Source organism: Lissotriton helveticus, chromosome 9 (assembly GCF_964261635.1).
Source record: "Lissotriton helveticus chromosome 9, aLisHel1.1, whole genome shotgun sequence".
Classification (NCBI taxonomy): Eukaryota; Metazoa; Chordata; class Amphibia; order Caudata; family Salamandridae; genus Lissotriton; species Lissotriton helveticus.
This window is the reverse complement of record NC_136070.1, coordinates 6,993,292-7,016,352: the sequence shown is the minus strand read 5'-3', so window position 1 is coordinate 7,016,352 and position 23,061 is coordinate 6,993,292.

The window sequence follows — 23,061 nt, the reverse complement described above, 5'->3', positions numbered from 1 at the left end:
CGCTGCTGATATTCAATACCCTCTTTCACCGCTGCAATGTTAGTCTGCACGGTGCCTGGTGTTGCAGCACTAGTGATATGCAATGGCCTCCTTCAGGCCTGTGATATGTGTCTGCACAGTGCTAGGTTTTGCAGCGCTGCAGGTATGTAATGGCCTTTTTGACACCTGTGATGTGGGTCTGCTCGGTGTCAGGTGTTGCACAGCTTCTGATCTGCAATGGCTTCTTTCAATCTTGGCCTGCTGCGCTGTTCCTCGGCTGTTCGTTATGGACCCTGTTTTCTGTTACTTTGCTGTCTTTTCCTTTCTGGCTGTGGTTGTGTGTCATGTGGGGAGGTCTTTGCCAGAAACAGGACTAGCATTGTGGTAGTCTATCCAGCCCCAACCCATTTTCAGGTCCACACACACTCGTCTTGTGTCATCTGTCAGGGCTACTTTGAGTCGTGTGGAAATATGAGCATGTATGTGATCCCTGCCGCTTCGAGCCGCCTCTTCACTTACCGGAGTGAGAGCCTGTTTTGTTGAACTACAACTGTTGCTGGAATATGGATTTACCTTGAAAAAACAAAAGACAAGAGGCATTTTCAAAACAGGAACAGTTTGTTTAATTAAACGCTTCAGCCGGGAAACAGTCGGAGAAATGTGTCTAAAGACTCTCAACATACACAACATACATTCGTTCTGAGTGCCATTACATACAGTCTTTGGGGAACCATAAAACAATTGTGGAAAATTAGTACAGTTTGGTAAACATTATCTGCGCCATCTTGCCTTTTCCCCTGATGCCACACTTTTTGTCGTGCGCACCCGCCATTTTAGGTGCCTCGATCAGAACCACCCTTTTGCACGCCACTGGCCCCCAGCATAGCCCTTCGCCCTCACAAAGCCCGCACGCTGACAAACCCCCTCGCTCGCACATGCTTTGGGTCATAAACCCCTCTTCAGCGCAGCTCTGCCTCAGAACCCCATCCTGTTCCCAGCGCGACACCTCCCTTCATTCCTTTCATGGTCCCAGGCCCTTTTGATACAAACCCCCTTTTCCTGTGTGCCCGTTTGTCTTCCTCGTTCCCAGGCCGACACCTAGCTCTGCCGATACTGTTTATTGCCCCTCCCCGTACAGTAGAAAGCTTCCCTCATCAAAGGACCCCCGAGTTGATCAAAGCCCCCACCCTATGAGATCCGATCAAACCCCCACATTCCATGAATCGGCGGAATGTCCAGCTGCGCGATAATCATCACCTGTTGTGACCGGGGTGGGGACTTCAACTGTAAATGTGTGTGGGAACGGGCCTGAAGGGGAGATTCGGAGGATATCCTTTCATACTTCAAAGCATTACAAGACTGTGTTACCTGCAATAAAATTCATTTAACTGTGTATAAGAGGCCAGGCCTCAGAGATGCGGTTAGAGCACCTCAGGACGATACCTGCTGTCTGAACTGATGTGTTCTCCTCCGGAGAGAATAAACCTTGTTTCCTGCCTTCCCGTCTCCAGCGCCTGCCTCTTCATTGATTAATATTTTGTGGGTTAAAGAGGCGATACCGCCGGGCAAATATCGATTGTCCCTGACTTAGATTTCACAATTGGCGTCCCAAGCGTGGGGCCCATCAGCGACTCGTGGATCCAGTGGGAGAGGTCCTGACGACAGAGTGAACGACTGCAACGATCGGGAGAGCTCTTGCCCAATAGACCCTCGTCTGGCAGCCGATCATCCGAACTTCACTGGTTCCGAACAGACCTCTCTCGAGTGATCTACGGTCCTGACTGGGAACCATCAGGAGTGCCGCGAGGAATACGAGGAAAAGAGGACGATCGGGCGCTGGATTCGGAAGACAGGAAACTGTCCATACGGTCCGGGTAAGGTCGTGTAGACACGACGAATTGCGAAATAATTGTTTAATTGTTCAGAAAATACTAGTATTACTCTTTGTTGACTTATTTGGAGATTCACTGTCTGCATACGGAGAAACAGTAGGCTCTTTCTCTTTGCAAACAGTGAAGGATAGGTAACGCAGCCGTCGCGCCTATCTTTCTCCCCCACTGAATTGATTATTTATTAACGGATTATTTTCGGGAGATTCCCATTCCCACACTGATTAACTGTTTTTGACCCCGAGCTACTGTTCGCGGATTGTTTTCTGGAGATTCTCTGTCTACAAACAGGAAAGAACAGGTTCCCCTTTGCAGATAGTGAAAGGGTAGAGGACGCAGACCTTTTGCGGATCTACTTATTCTTCCCACTGGTCGTTTATTAATTGTTTTGATATTGGTTCATGAGGTATTCACTGCCTGCAAACAACGTAGAATAGAAATATTCTGTCTAGTCTTTGCACACAGTGATAAGATAGGCAGTGCTGACTTTTTGTCCCTCGTCGCGAGCTGTCATGTCTGTCTTCTCCCCACTGGTCGATAGCTGGTTCAGCCCGGACCGTTTATTAGAGGTGGATCATCTAGCTCCGCTGGAAGGCACCCCTAATAAAGACATGTTCATAAACTATGGATTAGTTACTATAGCCTATAGTAAACTATGGCACAGGTATACCAAAGAAAAGAAACAGTGGCCACTGATAGGATCCTTCGATCTTGATAAAATAGAAACGTTAGAAATAGCCCTTCGTGATAATAAGACAACGCCTATTATGCTCGACAGTCTCGGTATGTGGCGCAAAGAAGCAATGCAACGAAAGAAGAGAGACGAGGACAGAGCAGGTAAAGGAATATATCGACAGGACAACCCCAGGACACAACGTCCCGAAAGTAATCCCCCGACACTACGCACAGGACGGCCAGACTTAGGGCAAAGCCAATGTGCTTTTTGTAAATATGCCGGGCACTGGAAAGCCCAATGTCCGACTCTACTGAACGAGAGTAGGAACAGAGGACCGACAGGAATAACAGGCCGGCAGAAAGGGAAAAGGCGCGAGACAAAGATGAATCAGACTGACATGGACAGGCCAGATAGAACCACCACGTTCGATTATGCCCGATGGCACAGATTTCGCCAGGCCGATTTCAGCGACATGTTCGAGTCCTCATAGATCAAACAACGCTAAGACGGGAAACCCAGTCTAGCTCTAAATTAACAGACGACAAACCCCGAATAAAGCAAAAAGAATAATGTACACACGTGATCAAGCATTCTTACGTTTAGCCAAGTAGGGAAAAGTTTAGGGTATTTCGAGGTAAGGGTTACACAAGTATCCTCCGCCGAGAGGACTAGGGATATTGCCAATGTTTGAAAACCTACTACCTCCTTTTTCCGCATCCTTATAGGCATATAACTAAAAACTGCCCCATTGCTCTAACGATAAGTATGCGCAGCATACAGAAAAAGATAATTATGGCCAATAACTGTTTTATGTTTGTCTTGGGTCTTTGTATATAATACTTGTACTGTCTCCCCGTCTGAGTTTGTGTGTACGTGATGCATGAATCTACGTCATCCCTCCGCCTGTGTTTCCGTGTTACTTAACTTCTGTTAACAGAAGCTTTAGCATGAAACAACCTGGAAAGAAAGGAATGGGAAAACGAAATCAGTAGGCCACTGATGAACATGAACTTTTATTTAACATAACGAGCAAGAAACAATAACAATACGTAATAATAACACCTATTAGTGCCCTAACAACAGGAAACGTTAGAAACAAGAACGGTAAACTGTAGAAAATGAAAGTCAGCAGAACATCCGCCCCCCCCACTCTGGAAACTTCCAAGGTAGGGCAGGGTTGCGGCTACGCCCAGCCGGCAGCAACCCATATAAGGCGGGTCCTGCTGCCAACAGTCGGCCAGGAAATCGTAACATAGGGTGGAGCCGGAGGAGAGACAGGGGCCAGCGGGACCCAGCCAGGGGATCGCCTTGACCACACTGGAGAGTTTTAGGGGGGGGAATGTCTATGTCCTCGACCCCCCCCTCTCTCTCTCTCCCAGTCCGGCCGCGGTGGCACGTGACAGTTGCAGATAGTCCCGCCACATGCTCTCCCGGTCCGGCCCCCAATGGCCAGGGACTGGGGGCCAACTAGATCGGGCTGCAGCCGATGAGCCAAGGAACCCGTTCATGGGGCCAGAGCAAGGGGCGTCCGGCCGACATCCACCGGAAGCCCGGCCCAGAGACGGACGGGACACTTCTTTCTTTTCTCCTCCGTAATGGCAGCACGGAACAGGCACTGTGGCGCCAATACCTGCGCAGCACCGAACATGCCATGGTGGCACCCCGATACTTGCGCAGCACGGAACATGCACTGTGGCGCCGATACTTGCGCAGCACCGAACATGCGCCGCAGGTGGCCATACTTCCGCAGCACTGGGCATGGGACTTGTGGAGCACGGGATGTGGAGAGGCCATCGTGCATGCCCATGAAAGAGAGCGGCATGGAGTGCACCGGGAGAGGGAGACGGCGCGAACGAGTCTCCCTCGCCCCCCCAGGTGGGGGCACCACAGCTGCACCCTAGCCGAATGTCCTGCTTCCACAACACGGAGTTCCATTTCTTTTTCCCCAAAAAGGTCTCTTCCACTCTCGCAGACTCGACGAGGGGGGCTGCTGCAGGGCCTCAAAATGACGTCTGGGTCCCCTGGAAGGCGGGTCTAGGCCGCTAGAGTAACTTTGACCAGCAATGTAACTCGGGCGCTTGCCCTCCGGGGCACGAGCCCCCACCTCCGACGGCATCTCCACAGCCTTGAAGATTCTACAAAAGTCCCAGGAGCCCTCGGCCCCTGCAGGCTTCCGGTGAGGGACAACTGCCTTGATCGCTAACGAAATAAGCATGACATAGCCACTCCTTCTGTTAGCATGAATTCTTGAACTGCCGAAAAGGACTCTGATCCAACTGCCGGTTGTAGGAAACATTTTTCCTTGATACTACTTCCGGACTGACCCGGCCCCGCCCAAAATGGCGCCGGTAACAATAGGAACTTACGAACACCTCGTGGTGTTTTCTTTTGCTAAAAAGACTCGATGTTCCGAGATATGTTATGATCCTTTGTACACTTGACGGAAAAGAGGGAGGATTCACTCGACGAACATGTAACAGGACCACGTGAAAAATGTTTTTTTTCAATGTACGATTCATTATGATATTATCATAACTGACATGTAACCTCGCTTATGACACACACCCATGGTATACCTATAGGAAATTTGATTGCAACTAGTCCAACTGTGTTTCCAACTATGAAATGAATGCCCCTTGATCCCTCAACTATTCGATAGACGTTTTTAGTTCCCTGCAAATGAATGAATAAACCTTTTTAACATGTTTTTAATCCTACAAAATAGCCCCCCCCCTACTGTACGCACTTTAGCCATTGCCGTGTCCGACCAACCACGATCGCACTGTCATATCAACATGCTGAACGATTGTGCAAATAAAGGTTTTCCAAACTATGAAATGGGTATTGCATGCTTTTTGTAAAATGTGGGATCAGCGGGAGAGATTTTCTGTGCACCCTACTCTGCTCTCTCTTTAAGGTTATTAGAAGATGGTTGCCCAGCCCCGGATGGAGGATCGAATCTAAGACCCGATACTCTGCCTTCAAATATGCGACTGACTCAGGGACTCGCGCATGGAGAAAGACCTCGACTTCTGAGGATGGGTAAAGCGAAACGGTGTAAATGATGGAATATAAAGGATGGGTAAAGTGAAACGATGTAAATGATAGAATATTATAAAGATACGACACTCAAAGGTACTAGGGAACAGAGTTGACCGAAGAGCTGATAAACCTTAGAACATCGCAGCGTTGAAAGAGATTTAAGGACCCCGATTGCTAAATACACCTACCAACTAGAAACCTCAAGCTAAGTGCTTCTGATTCTCTAACGTTTCCCTACTCACAGCCTATAAGGACACACTGCCCCCCCCCCTTGGCTCCAGAAACCAAAACCCCAGGGATTCTATCCCGAGGAGATAAGACGAGTATGAGGTAAGTAAAAGACTTTCGTACCCGTGCTTTTGATATGCTCGAATGTTGTCCCCCCTCCCCTCCCCTCTTTTCCTCCCCCTACAGGCCACATCGGAATCACGACCGAGGTATGGTGAAGATCTGAAGCCTCGCCATGTCTGATACACGAAGCGGACTAACACTGCCAGGTGGCACCTAAGCACACCCACAACACTGCTCTTGTAACGAAAGAACCAATAAGTTGTATGACATGATGAAGAACGATCACCCTTAATCCGTGTTGCGTGAATGGACACATGTCACGTATGTCTGAAACTATGAGAGAATGTTTGTGTATGACTGAAGCGTTGACTTAACTGGTCAAAGGACTGAGAATGCAAGAAATGCGACACAATGGTGCCCTTTTTACTCGATGCATGTCCCCTGTACCCGGCCTAATGCTCGTCCATCCCAAACTGCATGCTTTCAAAATTCTAACACAGACCCGTAATGTCTTATGTTGTGTAATGCACTGAATAGCCTATCTTAATACACGGCCACTCCCCATGTCGCACGTGTACTATTTAGCCTTTTGTTGCACATCTCTCTCTCTCTCTCTCTCTCTCTCTCTCTCTCTCTCTCTCTCTCTCTCTCGCTCTTCCGAACGACTAGCACCTAAATTGGCAAACCGCCACCCCTAGTGCACCACCCAATGGGCTCCAAATACCGCAAGTATTTGCACAAAATGTATCCTAAATAAAATCACCCTGACGCCGTGTCACTACCTCTCCTTTCTGCTAAAAATTGATGAAACCGAGAATTGGCCATAAGGGAAAGGACAGGTAAGACGACTGAGGTTCCCTAATCTGACCCGTAATAAGGGAACTACATGTCAGCGGCTTCTATGACAAAAAAGATGCCTCAGATAACGCGACCTTCCCCGTCCCGAATTGTCGCAATACCCAAACAGTAAAGGTGATCGAAACATCCCCATCTTCCCAGAACGCCCCAGTTTTGTATCAGCTGCCCCAGACGAGAGTTTTAAAACTGTCCCTCACCCCCGGTTGTAAGAGATGGGTCGATTTACGACTAACGCAGGCCAGCCATTGTTCCTAGAAATGATTTGTTGATAAGCAAACTACAGAGTTTGGAATTCGAGAAATATCACTGAACGCTTACCAACTGAACTGTGGCCTTCTGCTAAATAATGCCCTTATAACACAAAGCAAGATGATAGTCCCTTACCACAGTTTTCTATGTCCCTAGTCGCTTTCCATAAGACCCCGGTTTTTAATTAAGTAGTCAGGATGTAAGAGGCTATGTAGGAACTAGAATGATGTTTGCAAAGTTAAGATTAGACCGAAGTGAAGAAATCGTTGCAATGAACCCTGTTGAAAGTAAAATGTTTAGCTGAAAGGCAGGATGCATTGATAGAATGAAAAATGTTTAGCCTATGTTCGCCCCTGAGAAAGATACCTATCAGACCATGGTGATAGCACACTGCACCCTTTTTTAATATAAAGCCCTGGAGAACGGCATAGCTTTGTAAGGCTCGTATTAGGAAGGTGGGTCTCCGTCAGAAGAACTGACGTAACTGTAATGCAATAAAAGGTACCAGATCTCGTACCACGGCCGACAAACACCAAAGAAATAGTTGCGAAGGAAAGTTATAGTAAATCCAGCAAGCCCATCATCAATCATTTATATGTTAGTTGTGAACCCCAATATAACGGACGTTTCCCATTTGCCTGGAGCTGGGAGAGAAATAGACTTATGTGATTACCTTCCTCTGCCAATTCTCTAAAGACTGTCTTTTCAAACTCATTTAAGGGTACAACTGTCGGAGGAAAGAAGGACCGGATGTGGGAGCACGTGGCCTGACTACAGATTATGGAACATCTGCGACATTGGCCAAGGCGAGACCGCGACAGTAAGGAGCTGCAGGACGAGGCACTGTTTTCGACAAAATGAGAGGAAAGGGCTGACCTGATGCCCCTGCTCGATGTTCAACGTATGCCGAAAAGTCCCCGCTCTCTGAACTCGGTCATGAGCCCGCCTACCTGAAATTTTCCGTCCCCCTAGTCTGTTCCCGATCTGGCCCTGCTCCATCCCCCCCCTTTTTTCCCCGACCTACCCTAAAGGACTGCTCACACACACATCTCTTCCATCTGAACTTTTTGACAATCAACTCAAAGGACACAGGGCGAAAAGGACCTTTTTGACCAGAAACGCGAGGAAAAGGTCGTGCCCTGCAACGCGGGACCTAGAATAGAGCTGGACCCGTAGCTCCACCGCCGGTGCTCCACAGTGCCAACAGAAGACGACAAAGAATGCTGAGAACTCACTAACTTCGAACATTGACACCCTTAATTATCGTTTCTACTATGTCTCATTTCTCTCCCAGCCACCATTGTATTGATTATGCTCCAACCAAATATGAACAGAACTTACATATGTAATGACCTATCAGTTTACATTCCGAACGACTATAAGTATCTATGAAATGTACTCAATGCTCTCACTACAGAATCGTTTTTGTCCGATATTGCATTACTATGACTTTCCTGCAAACGAGTTTTATCGATAGACCCGCCTCCCAAGACGAAAGATTTTAAATGTAATGTTTATAGCTCCTTCACCTGGGTACCTACTTCTTTTCTTATGACCACCACAGTAGACATGAATAGGAAATAGGCCAGCAAGATGTCTTGGATATGTTAAAGGGAGGACTGTGGAAAATTAGTACGGTTTGGTAAACATTATCTGCGCCATCTTGCCTTTTCCCCTGAAGCCACACTTTTTGTCGTGCGCACCCGCCATTTTAGGTGCCTCGATCAGAACCACCCTTTTGCACGCCACTGGCCCCCAGCATAGCCCTTCGCCCTCACAAAGCCCGCACGCTGACAAACCCCCTCGCTCGCACATGCTTTGGGTCATAAACCCCTCTTCAGCGCAGCTCTGCCTCAGAACCCCATCCTGTTCCCAGCGCGACACCTCCCTTCATTCCTTTCATGGTCCCAGGCCCTTTTGATACAAACCCCCTTTTCCTGTGTGCCCGTTTGTCTTCCTCGTTCCCAGGCCGACACCTAGCTCTGCCGATACTGTTTATTGCCCCTCCCCGTACAGTAGAAAGCTTCCCTCATCAAAGGACCCCCGAGTTGATCAAAGCCCCCACCCTATGAGATCCGATCAAACCCCCACATTCCATGAATCGGCGGAATGTCCAGCTGCGCGATAATCATCACCTGTTGTGACCGGGGTGGGGACTTCAACTGTAAATGTGTGTGGGAACGGGCCTGAAGGGGAGATTCGGAGGATCTCCTTTCATACTTCAAAGCATTACAAGACTGTGTTACCTGCAATAAAATTCATTTAACTGTGTATAAGAGGCCAGGCCTCAGAGATGCGGTTAGAGCACCTCAGGACGATACCTGCTGTATGAACTGATGTGTTCTCGTCCGTAGAGAATAAACCTTGTTTCCTGCCTTCCCGTCTCCAGCGCCTGCCTCTTCATTGATTAATATTTTGTGGGTTAAAGAGGCGATACCGCCGGGCAAATATCGATTGTCCCTGACTTAGATTTCACAATGTAGATCTTATGTCATAGGAAGGAATGTGGGCTTAGTCATGGAACCGTAAATGAGACCACCTGATGCGAATGCAGGGGGTCTCGACCTCGTGTGGACACAATGAGGGCCAGTGGCTGCAGTGTCCAGATGTCCGGTATGGGGAGAGCTAGATCTCGGCATGCTAGATCTCTGCATGTACTGTGTCTGCTGTGCTCTGATTGGCTGAGTGTTCCCAATATCATGCGGCATCTGACTTTATTGGGTTCAGGAATGCTCGCACTCCTCCAGCCATGTGTGCTTTATTGGGGCCCATCGCCTGCGACCATTGTGGTCTTGGTGCCTATCGGTGGGACTAATCAGGGTTTTTCCTGTCCGCGTGTTTGTCCGGCAGAATACGTGCCACCCCACCTGTGATCTGTCAATCAGTAGCCTGAGGCCTTGGTCACTAGCCTGCCTGACCACTTATTTCTTACTCGAGGTTGATGGAGAGGTCATCTCAGGAGATGTCGACAATAGCTACTCGATCTCACGTTTGAATACACATGTGTTGTTGCATAGATTGACATCAATATTACCTCGTACATATAATCAGGAAACAACATACATTTGACGTCATCTATTTTCATGTGTCTTCCATGTACCACTGGTCTCAGAGGAACCCGTGGCGGTGGTGGTCTGGCAGGGACCCGATGTGCACATTCAATCATAAAAAAAAATTACAAAAAGAGTGAGGTGCTGCTTCGTGCTGTATCTAGTGTTTGGGGGACACTATCAGCTCTGGTGGTATTTCCTGTAGAGAGAGGGTGATAGAAATGTCAGCCTTTGGGTGGTCTTCAGGGCCAGACTGGCTACCGGGCGTTTTGGCATGCTGCCGAGCTGGGGGCTAATTTCACTGCAGTGGGGGCTGATTTCGTTGATGGGGACCTGTGTGTGCTTCGAAATAAATAAAGCAAAACGAATGTTTTTCAGCACACGCAGGTCCCTATCAACGAAATCAGCCCCCAGCTCGGCAGCATGCCAAAACGCCCGGTAGCCGGTCCGGCCCTGGTGGTCTTCCCTCAGACTATTTGACTTACTCCTCCATATTTTCCTGATCTCCTTTCTGTTGGCCTTAAGACTCTGTGCGTTTTACCACTGCTAACCAGTGCTAAACTGCATGTGCTCATGCCTTAAAGTATGGTAACAATGGCTTATCCCTCAATTGGCATATTTTATTTACTTAGTATTATTACCTGTGCCCAGGGCCTGTAAATTAAATGCTACTAGTAGGAACGCAGCTATGATTGTGCCACATACTTAAGTAGAACTTTAGACATGTCTCAAGTCATCCACTGTATCCTGTGTGTGCAGTTTACACCGCCATGTCAACATGGCAAAATAAACCTCTTGCCGGGCCCAAATTCTTCTTTTTAACACACATAAGTCACCCCTAGGGTGGTCTGTACACAGACCAGAGGACAGGATGCAGTGTATTTAAAAAGTAGGTCAAATACGTTTAAGTCTTACATGTCGTGGTCATGAAAAACTCTCCAATTTGTTTTTCAATACTGCAAGACCTGCCTGGCCCAAAGGATAACATTGGGTTTACCTTATTATTTTTAATAAGGTATAACTTCAAATTGGTAGAAGATAGGCAGTTTATGTTTGATGTCTTTGGAATCGTAATTAAAAACTATCTTTAATGGTAAAGTGGGATTTTAAGTTAGAAGTTTGAAACTTTCGCTTTTGGAAGGTTGGCATTTTTCTACGTTAGCCATTTTGTCCCTGTAGCCTGTCTCTTGGTCACATGATTAGGTGTAGTTGTTGGCTGTGAGAAATTGGGTGTTGGTTGACTGGGGTGTGAACCCTAAGCAAGCAACAGCAACAATTTCTCGCAGAGTCAACCACAAAAAGTCACTAAATTAACCTGTGCTTAATCCTGGGGAGCTTGTCACAAAAAGCAGCCAGGCTTAACTTAGAGGCAATGTGGAAAGCATTTAGGAAGCACAGAAACAGTAATAAAGCGAAAACACAACACAAGAGAAATCCCACACCAATTTAAAAAACTGGGGTACATTTTTATAAGTGATTTGACACAAATAAATGCCAAAATTCCAATCAGTAGAACTGGACTTATGAGCTTCAAAAGTTTTTAGTGAAAACTAGCACCTAAAAGATCAAAGCTCCATCTAGTCACATGAGACCGGATCAAAGTCTAAAAATATGAACGACCGTGATGGAATGAGATTCAGAAACAAGAAGTGGATTGAGCCCAGTCAGGGCTTACATTAGGACTTAGACAAAATTTTGAGAACAATTATTTTGGAGGTAAAGTTCTGCAGGAGGTGTCCGAAACGGGAGCGTTGTTGTCAGATAGCCTTGGGTCGCAGGCACAGTGAAGATTTCTAAGTTCGGACATAGTCTCTTTTTTGGAAGTCGAAAATATCCAGTAAAACGAGACAGCAGGCTGTAGCTTAAGAAAATTCCATGAGGCCAGGTACCCCTTTAGCCAAGGGCCGCTAAACAGGATTTGCTGCTGCGGAGAAGAACGAAGCGGGAGAGGCAGAAAAGTCAATATGACCGGCGATGCACCTCGCTGTGATAGGTAAGCAAGTTAGTTTAGGTCTCCTTCTAGTTCTCAGAGCAGTTTTAGCCAAAATATTCTGTCTTCAATTTTGGGATTTGGGCGTCTGGGCACCTTGGGCCTGATGAAGCAAAGCTTCGCATATTTTGCGACCTTGCTGTATTCAAGAACCTCGTTTATGTGTAACAAGGTAATAAATGTACGTCTTACTAACATTTATATTAAGTTTGAGTAAAGTTTATGAAGCTTGCTTACGTGTATTTCTAATGCATTTAATCCGTGTACTTAAAAATGGCCGCCGCTTGTATTTTAGTTACTGCGCATGCGTCAGCCACACTCACGTGTCCTGACGCGTCTGCAGAAGTGGAGGGAAATTTATGCGCATGCGTAATACATAGCTGTGCCCATCATGTGGTACTGCTCGTGCCACTGCTCTTGTGCCTGTTTCCATGTAGCTAACACTTAGACTGCATAAGTATATGTTATAATGATAAGTTGAAAATACAACCCTGTGAATGTGATTTCATAACGTTATTTCTGTGTATTAATTTGTTCTCGCTTACTTTTCATGTACCGCGGGGAATGGGGGTCCAAACTGATTGGGAGCCATATTGACGGTCTCTTCTGCGCATGACCAGAGAATACTGAAAGGTGGCCGCTTTGGACAGTGGAACTCAGCCAGCTGGCAGCCACAGTCAAGATGCGCCTGGGAAAGCCACCTCTGCGCTACGAGAACGGCGAATGTTGCTCCTCATGTGTTACAATGTTAATTTTCACTCGTATTTCTGCACAATTTCTCATGAGAACCCCAATCTCTCTAGGCGGTACCCAAGTATGCTAATATAGGCTCGAATTAGCGTGTTCTGATTGGTGTGTTACCCAAATCCTACTTTAGGACCAATCCAAATTGAGGGATTCTGACACTTTGCAACATTGGGGGGTGGTACACCGTCCCAAAAGAGTATATCTACCCTGGGTTTACCTAGGGAATTGTCCGACTTGTCTGGTTTAGCTGACCTGTCACTGACCCATCGTACTCAATAGGTGACTGAAGATACAGAGAGCTGCGGAGCACTCTGTCCGAAATTGACCATAGACTGAGGTTCTACTGAACCTTAAAGTGCTGGCGAAGCACTTTGCTGGGAGTTCGTTGACCCAATCGGGGTCTTGATCGATAGCTGCAGAGAGGGTGGAGCGCAGGCGTTGCTTCCAAACTGTGGGTGCGGTCCTGTCCTGAGCGGTCCTGTCCTGAGGGTTTGCTGTCCTGTCCTGAGGGTCCTGTCCTGATTTCCTAATCTGAGGGTATCCTGTCCTGTCTGGGGTGTCCATTCTGCACCTGCTGTCTTTGAGGGGTATCCTTCCTTGAGGGTTTCCTGTCCTTAAACTGACCCGTGGCCAGGGTTTGGTTTCCACACCAGTCTAGGTAAATACTGCTCTAAGTTCTTTAAACTTGCACCTTTCTATATTTCTACCTTTTGCTAAAATAAAGTGACACCTTTGCATATGTTGATTTTCCATGCTTTTACCGCAAACTATTGAACGAAAGTCATCTGCATATTTTCATGATATGTTCCCATGTCTCTCAATCTTTTAGAGATTATATTTTGCATTGCTGTTTGTCATTTTCTGATATGGTCTAGAATCTCCTTACCTAGACTGTTTAAAGGTCCCTTTACTTTAAGTTTAGCGTGTTACTCTTTATAGGCCCTCCTATAGTAACCCATGCATAGTCTGTCCATGCTTAAACATTTCTGAGATTATATAGTATTTTTCCCAATTGCATTTCATATTGCATTTGAATGGTTACCCTGTCGTTATTTCTCTATAGCTATATAATTTACATTATTTTGGTTATTGATTGCCTCATTCTAGTGTACCTCATGCTTGATGATAACGAACTTTAGATAAACATTTTAAAACTTCCAGTTGTCCGTGGTCATTTAAACAATATTGAATGTCATTTGAAATTGCATTTTGCTGCCTTTCCTTTTACAGCTAGGCCCCTGATCCATTGAAGTCATAGGTACCCGTGTCGGTGGATGGTAAGTCGGGTACACTGAGTCATAACAATAGGGAACACACACACAATTGGTAGCAGCCCGTGAAGTCGCCTGGTCAATGAATAGTGTGAATTGAAAGTATATGGGCCCTGAAGCCGGAAACGGCGTAATCATTGGCTGGGTGACCTCGCGCGCTCTACCAGGCCCCATAACCAAGGGTCAAGGAACAGTGGAACACCTCTTGGGGGTTCAGGACTCAGGCTGGGTCAATTTGCAGGTTCAAGTTGATGGGAGCATTTTGTGTCCCTGTGGCTCAGAACAACAAGCCAGCATACTAGCCATTGGAGTCATTCTGGTAGTCCTGGATTCTGGTGACGATGCAGGGCTCAACAGTGGTTCTGGCTTCTGAGAGTTTAAGGCAGGTTCCATGCAACAAAGCAGTCTTTCCAGGTGCAGAAAAGCAGTCTTGCAGAGTGCACAGCAGGTCACAGCGTTATGCAGTCCTCCAAGTGTCATTCCAGCAGGTTCAGGACTGAACTGAAGAGTTGGTGTCTGAGGTCCTATTTTTATACCCTGGTGCCCTATTCTGGAAGGTGGGAGAAGCGTATAGACAGTGGCTTTGAAGTGCATGGAATTTCCTGTCTCCCCTGCACAGACTCCAAGCTGCCTGAAGTGATAATCTGGAGGTGATTAGGTCCTTTGGGTGAAGGAAGAGCACTCCCTATTCAGTTGCAAGTGGGGCTGTGCTCAGCTCAGCTCAGACCCCCCACCCTGCCAGCAGATGGGCTATTCAGGCACACATAATACCTCTATTGTGTGATGGTAAGGGAGGAATTCACAAAGTCTAACTGTCAGTTACACCCAGATATGCTGCCCAAGGCAGGCTACAGGCACAAAAGGGCTAAGCTTTCCAAAAGTATACATATGACGATGTAGGGTCCTTGTTACCCAGCTAGATTGGGCCTCTAATAATATTGTAAGCAACAAATGGATCTAACTGCGATAGTTAACACGTGAATTGATTTTCACATTTAGGGCCAGCGAATCAATTGGCTGGACCCTTGTATTTATTAACAATTTTTCATAACCATTGTAGAATATCACATAACTTCTTACATACCAAAAACAGAGGGCCCGATTCACAGAATGAACTTAAGACAAAATCCTAAACGTACTACCATTTTGTTATTCACAGTATGCACTTTCTACTTTTGGCATTCACAGAATGAACTTACTACTTTTGGTGTTCACAGAATGAACTTACTACTTTTGTTATTCATAGAATAGACTTACGACTACTAACTTTACGTCCACACCTGGCCTGGAATTTCCACCCAGGATCGGAAATTACGATTCCGGGCCAGAATTTCTGACTCTATGTCGGAATTTCCGAGTCCGGGACGGAATTTCCAATTCTGGGCCGAAAGATACGATCTGTGGCCGTTGATCATTTTAGCCACGGATAAACACCTGTCCAAGTGCCTACCATCCCCACCATGGATCAGCTGGCTCACTGCAGCCAATCCTAGCCCTGCTGCATGTATAAATGCAGAGAAGACACACACAAACCCTTTCAACATGTCACTGAATGTGGTTGTTGCACTGCCCCTTGCCATGCGCCAACACTACTTGAGGAAGAGGAGGAGAGCAGAAAGTGGAACAACCTATTTGGAATGTCCAGCCAAGATGTAAGAGCCAGGTACCGTTTCCCTTCTGAAGTCATCCTGAATATGGTATGTGAGTGGGAGCAGGAACTGGACTCTGTGACCTGCTGCTCACATGCAATACCAGCATACCTCAAGATCCTTTCTACTTTCAATTTCTATGCCACTGGGTCTTTCCAGAGGGTCTCCAGTGACCATGTGGGCTTTTCCCAGGCGAGCCAGTCGCGGTGCCTGCATCAGGTACTGAGATGTATCACTGTTAGAGCCCCCAACTACATCAAAATGCCACATACACTGGCCATGAGACAAAGGGCAGCAAGAGATTTCTATCTCCTTTCACAATTCCCACGTGTGTTGGGTGCAATTGATTGCACCCATGTGGCCCTTCAGCCTCCCTGCCACATTGCACACATCTTTAGCAATAGACACCAATGGTATTTCATCAATGTGCAGGCTGTCTGTGATGCCAGTGGGAGGTTCATCAATGTGCATGCACTGTTCCGAGGCAGTACCCATGACAGCTTCATATTCCGCATGTCACCTCTTGCCCGGCGGATGGCTGCTGGAGAATTTGGCAACATGTGGCTACTGGGTAAGTACCGAGCACTAAAAATTAGTGATATGTGTCATTGAAATGTCTGATGCCCCCCAATATTAACTATTGTACAATAAGAATCCCGGCCCAACAGACACTGCATGTACGAACGTATAGATCATGTCCTGTGCAAATCAAAGAGGGAATTGTAACCAACTGCCCTTTTTTCCCTCCTCAGGTGACGCTGGCTATGCACTCTCTCCACATCTCAACAATAGGGCGCACATACGGACTTGAGCCATCATAGAGCGCAATTTTGGTCTGCTGAAGTCGCAATTCAGATGTCTCGACCGTACAGGGTGGGTGCTGCTGTACTCCCCAGAAGTTGTATGCAAGATCATATTAGCCTGTTGTGTTTTGCACAACATTGCTTTAACGCATGGCTTACACATACCTCTGGAACCTCGGCTAGTTCTGAATCTGGGAAACCGGGCCATTGCACATATCCGAGGTCAGGGCATGCAAGTCCGTGATCACCTCGTTACCACGTTTTTCACATGAGCAACCTGTAGTGTCATGGACAAAATGTGGTTTGTTGTCTGTTGTCAATGGTGAAACTTGGATAGACACGACTGTGTCAATAAATTCCATCCTGAGACGACTTTGCAAGCCACACCAACTTCATGTAAATCACAGCCGCTGACAGTAGTCAAAAGGTGGAGCGTGCCTCAAGTCATGTGCCCATGTCAGCGGTCAGTGTAGTGGATGTCCCTGAAAAGAACTATTCACGCAGATGACAAACAATACATGTCCTGAGAGACCTACTTGGACCTCATGAGGATGGGTCACTTAATCACAAAAGGCCATAACCATTGCATACTCAGGCCTGTGACCTCAACAGATTTGACTCCCCCACAAATGATGGGCCCAGAACGTGAGTGATGTTGTCATGGGTGAATCAGGCACCATAGGGCAGATTTACAATAACTGGCGCATCCCTGCATATCAGCAGGGATGCGCCAGTTATTGTGCGCCATGGCAGACACCTCTTGTGCCACCATCTACAAGATTTCACTCAGTCACTTTTAAGGCCATGCTGCGTCACACCATGGGCAAGAATAGACAGATGTGTGATGCATCTGCTGCCGTAAAGGTGACGCATTGCTGGAGTCGCGTCGCAAGCGCGAGGCAGCTCCAGTAAGGCTCAGTTGACCCTATGCCTAACATGCTGCGTCAATCCTTACACCTGCTTCAAGCAGGCGCAGGGTTTTGACGCAGCATGGCCTTAAAAGTGACTCAGTGAAATCTTGTAGATTTCACTCAGCCACTTTTAGGAGGTGTTCCTGCGCCGGAAGGCCCCCCCTGTGCCGGAACGTCCACATGTGGCGCAGGGCTTTACAACGTGACGCATCTCCCAGATGCGTCATGTTGTGAATACCCAGCAGCATGGCACTTGCTTTGCACTGCCGCTGCATCAGACGCAACAGCGGCACAAATGTGGCGTACGGGGCTTGTAAATCTGCCTCCATGTGTCTATGATAAATCCACACTGCTCCACCCCAATGTCACGTAACACATCACCCAACTCTGGACTCAATATGGACTACATGTACCATAATGCAAAGTAGGAGAAAATTAAACTGGGGTTTGATAATGTGTAGGGGTGGGCGGAATTTGCGTAATCCCGTTACACAACTCTTTGCGAAAATGTCAAAAATCTCCGCAAACACACGGAAATGTCACGTAGATGCGGAGGTGCTTTTCCCCCCTGTTCGCGATATTTTCAGCGTGAACGCGTTGGAAATGTCTCACCAACTTGCCCATGCGGTTGCTTATGAGCACAGCCATCTTGTTTTCACTTATTCCGCCCGCTCACGATGCTTATTTCCTGTTCCGGGTCGCGCAATGCATGCTACGTATTTCCTGTTCGGGAACGCTATTACGCGTTCGCGACACATTTTGTGTGCACGGGGGAAAATATCGTGCAAGCTTGCCCACGCGGTCGCAATGTGCGCGGCCATCTTGTTTTTTACTCTATTGCTATGGTTCTGGGGCCTGCTTTTCAATCCTCTCTGTATCTTTTCAATCATTTGTTTGTGGAAACTTTTTTTGATCTTTTTTATTTATTATCTCTAAGACTATTTTCCTGATTCTATATTTTTTGTTTTTGTCTACTTTTGGTGTGTTTTTTAACTACTTTTTCACTCTTTATCTATTACCTGCTTTTTCCATTTCTTTTACTTACTTTTTTAATTTTTACCTTTTCTTTCCCGCCCCGCCTACCCCAGAACCATGTCAAAAGGCAACAGGGCTCGACGCCGTATTCATATCCGTGACCGCTTTCCTTGCGGAAGGCGGCACCCACAAGGGGTGCAGGCACGGGCCTTATTTGGGGAGGTGGAGTTGGCTGCACTGGTTTTCTTTGTGCAGCGCCACCTCCCCTTAAGCCTGGCAGCAGGCGGCAGGCCTGGGTCTGGGTCCCGGCTCCGGGAGCATCGGCAGCAGTGGGGAAAGGTGCGCCGGACAGTGTTTCGCTGCTCTGGTGTCCGACGCACACAGAACCAGCTGACGCACAGGTGGTCCAATATCCTGGACCGGGAGCAGGACCTGCTGGACCTGCTAGGAGTGGAGGTCCTGGGTCTTGGTGAGTAACTATTTAATTATTAATACTTTGGGGCCGATTCCAATTTCGTCCGGAAGGGCTCCGAACCATGTTCAGAGCCCTTCCGACTGAATTGGTCAGTGCCGGACGGATTCCTTCCCGACCAAGCCATTCCGATGGGCTCGGTCGGGAAGGAATCCGACTCGGATTTCTGGATTGCAGACGACAGGCTCGGAGAGCCTGTCCGCAGTCCGGAAATCCTCCAGTACTCCCCCAGTCGCCTCAGATAGCTCTCATTGGCATCAGAATCGTCATCCACGGAGTGGATGGACCTGTAGTCATCATTTATTTATTTATTTAAATTTATATAACAGCGCGCAGCTACCCCAAGGGGTTTCCCGGCACCGACAGAAGAACAACAGAGACAGAAAGAGACTATTGGCTGAAAAGCCAAGTTTTGATAGATCTGTGGGAAAGTCAGAAGGTCAGTTTGTAGGCAGAGGGGCAGTGGAAGCGCATTCCACAAAATGGGGCCGAGGTAAGAGAAGGTACGCCCTCCCATATGAGCCAGTCTGACTCTCAGGACTTGGAATTTCTCTTGAGTAGAAGATCTGAGAGTGCGGGAGGGAACATAGGGGGTGGCCAGCTGTTGTACATAGTCCGGAGCCTTAGCATGCTTAATGCGGAACATGTACGTGAGGGCCTTAAACTTGACTCGATTCTCCACTGAAAGCCAGTGGAGATCGATCAAATACCTGGAAGCGGAGACAATTTTGGGAACTCGACAGAACAATCTAGTGGCAGAGTTTTGTACTCGCTGTAGTTTACGAGATATTTCTTTGTTGACACCCAGATAAAGAATATTACCGTAATCCAGTCTGGAAGTCACCAGGGCCTGGACCACAGTACGCTGGGTATGAAAGGGGAGCATCCACACAATCTTCTTTAGCCATTTCAAAATGGTAAAACAGGTGGCAGCAACCTTGGTAACTTGCTGCCGCATGTAGAGAGAGTCATCCATGATGAAGCCAAGGTTGCGCACCTGAGTAGCCGGTTGAGGTAGCGTACCCATTTCTGGAGGCCAATGTTGAGGGCCCCAGAGACCACGATCCTTGCCAAGGATCAGAACCTCAGTTTTGTCGCCATTGAGTTTCAAAAGATTGGCGCTCATCCAAACCATGACTTTACTGAGGCCAGATCTAAGTGCCGAGGGCTCAGATTGTTTATCGGATGACAGAGAGAAGAGTATCTGGGTGTCATCAGCGTATGAAAAAAGCAACAACCCAGATTCCTCCACTAAAGCTGCCAGCGGTCGGATATAGATATTAAACAGCAGAGGGCTGAGAATTGAACCCTGGGGGACCCCAAAGGGCAAGAGATGAGGTTTGGATTCAGAGGTAGATAAAAAGACCTTGAAGGCGCGATCAGAGAGGAACGAGCAAAGCCAACTCAGGGCGGTCCCGGTGACACCCGAGCATTGGAGGGCCTTAAGGAGCACGGTATGAGAGACCGTATCAAAGGCCGCACTCAGGTCAAGTAGCACTAAGGCCATGGTCTTGCCCTCATCGATGTTGTGACGGAGTGCTTCTGTAACTCCGAGCAAAGTGGACTTGGTAGAATAACCGGTCCTAAAGCCGGATTGGGTTGGATGAAGCAGCCCGTTTGTCTCAATAAATTTGGATAACTGTCCATTAATGTGTCTCTCAAGAATCTTTGAGAGAGCCGGTAGAAGAGAGATAGGGCGAAAATTGGAAAGAAGGGCAGGATAAGCGTTGGTTTTTTTAACAGTGGGACCACCATTGCGTGCTTCCAACTTAGAGGAACGGTGGAGGTCGTTAAAGAGTTGTTAAGCAATTTAAGAACATGAATAAGTGAAGATGGTTCAATTTGTCGCAAAACTGAGATGGGCAGTATATCACAGGGGGATCCCGATTTAATATGGCCAAGATGATGTGTAAGTGCCTTCATGTCCAAAAGTGGCCAGGATTCCAGGGTAGGCCCATTAGTCATCCCGGCGCAATTGTCAGGATATGTCTCAGGGCAGTCAGCAGGTACAGTGGGGAGAAGCAAAGGTACAGGGGTAGAGTTGGCCAGTGAAGAATAGATAATCTCCACTTTATTTACAAAGAATTGCGCAAGATATTCGCATTGTGTAGAGTTAAGTATGGGAGAGGGTTGTATGGTGGTTGAACCGGACAGGTCCTTGACCATATTAAACAAAGTTTTGGGGCAGTTATTTGCCTGTAGAATAGATGCGGAAACATAGTTAGCTCGCGCAACTCCACAGAGGGAATGATAGGCCCGTATGGTAGTCTTATAGGTCATTTTCGCTTCAACTGTATAGTTTTTGCACCACCGACCCTCCAAATTTTTGCATTTGGTTTTCACTTTCTTTAGTTCGTCGGAGAACCAGGGGGCGGGGGGGCGGTGATTGTTAAACTTTCTCACAGAGGTGGGGAGACAGATGTCAAGGGCCGATTGAATCCATCCTTGAAAAGCTGCAAGATCAGAGGCGACATTATTGTGAAAGGTGGGAGGGTTTATAGAAAACAGAGAGTTAAGTTTAGTAGTATCAAGCTTCGTCAAATTCCTGGAAGGTGTGGCAGAAATGTTGCAGTTAGTAAGTGCAAAACAGGGGATTTCCAAACTGAAGCCTACCAGGAAGTAGTCAGTCCAACAGAGAGGGGCGGATGTACTACATTGTAGTGAATATAAATGAAAAATTGTCTAGCAGACGCGACAAAGAATTTTCAATTCTATTAAGGACAAGGAGGCGAGGATTATGCTTCTCTTAACTTTACTGACATACACAGCAGCCAATAAAACTTTAAACTGGCATGACCCCGGAAGGACAACCCCCTCCAACAGTCTGCACCAATCACTGCCAAGTCCAACATATAATTGTCCATGTTAACCATACGACCTTCTCTTTCTTTGCGATTTCACCATCAGTCCAACAAGACCGGAGGCCAACGTGGCAACTATCGCATCCACCGCCGAGGAAAGTCATCTTCTTCACAACTGCACACAGTCCCAGTCCCAGATCATAGGCTGTTCATCTCAAGTCTGCTTGTGCTGATCACCTGAAACGAGAATATATGTCGTAATGGCCATTCCCAAACTTGGGAATACTGTCAAGCCATAAAAATCATTCGGTTGGGTACAATACTTTACATATTCATACAATAATGCAAGAAAAAGACAGTTCTGCAAGCCTGGGTGGGATAATCCTCGCCTCCGTGTCCTTAATAGAATTGAAAATTCTTTGTCGCTTCTGCTAGACAATTTTTCATTCTTTGTCAGTCCACGGAGGCTCAGATTATGCTAGTTTAAAGTTTCTCCACCACCACCGAGGCCACATCCACAATAGGTTTATGATAAAACGTCTTAAAGGTGGAGTCAGATGACCAATCTGCCGCAGTCATGATATTCTGAAGAGAACCGGCACCAAAGGACTTGGAGGCCATAGCCCCCCTCACAGAATGAGCTCCAAATTTGGAGGTATCAATACCGGCCAGACTCAACAACCAGGTAACCCACCTGGCCAGAGTCGCACTGGCGACTGGGCGGAAAGGTCTCTGCAATGAGATCAACAATTGACCAAAATCAGTCCTAAATTCTCTAGTACAATCCTCATATACTTTTAGACATTTAACCACACATAATTTACTGTGATGAGGAAATGCAGGATAAGAAATACATTTTGTATGTGTTTTTGTACGCTTCGAGATCGTAAAAGAAACTCCTGTGGGAGTGAATACTCTACCTGACAAATCCAATGCTCGAATGTCCGATACTCGTCTGCATGAGATCAAACAGAGCAAAATCGTAAGTTTTTCTGAGAGTTGTTTCCGAGATAGGCCCTCATTAGCCGGCCAAGCCGCTAAAAAATGCAAGACCACTGAAACGTCCCAAAGCTCAGTATACTTGGGTTGAGGGGGATTCACTAAATGGATCCCCCTAACTACCTTGCACACCAGGGGAGGTTCCCCAACAGGTTTGCCATCTACATGCGGATGTCCTGCCGAAATAGCTGACCGGAAATTATTCACCGATCTATAAGCCATTCCTGACCGTGCCAATTCTGACAAGAAATTCACTATCACAGTGATATCGGATCCCATCGGATCTCCCTGTCGCTCGAAACACCAACCAACCCATCGTCTCCAACCTGACTCATAACGCTTGTGGGTGGAAGGTGCCCATGCCTGTGATAAGAAAAAGAGAGTGTCTTGTGAAACTCCCGGCACTTGC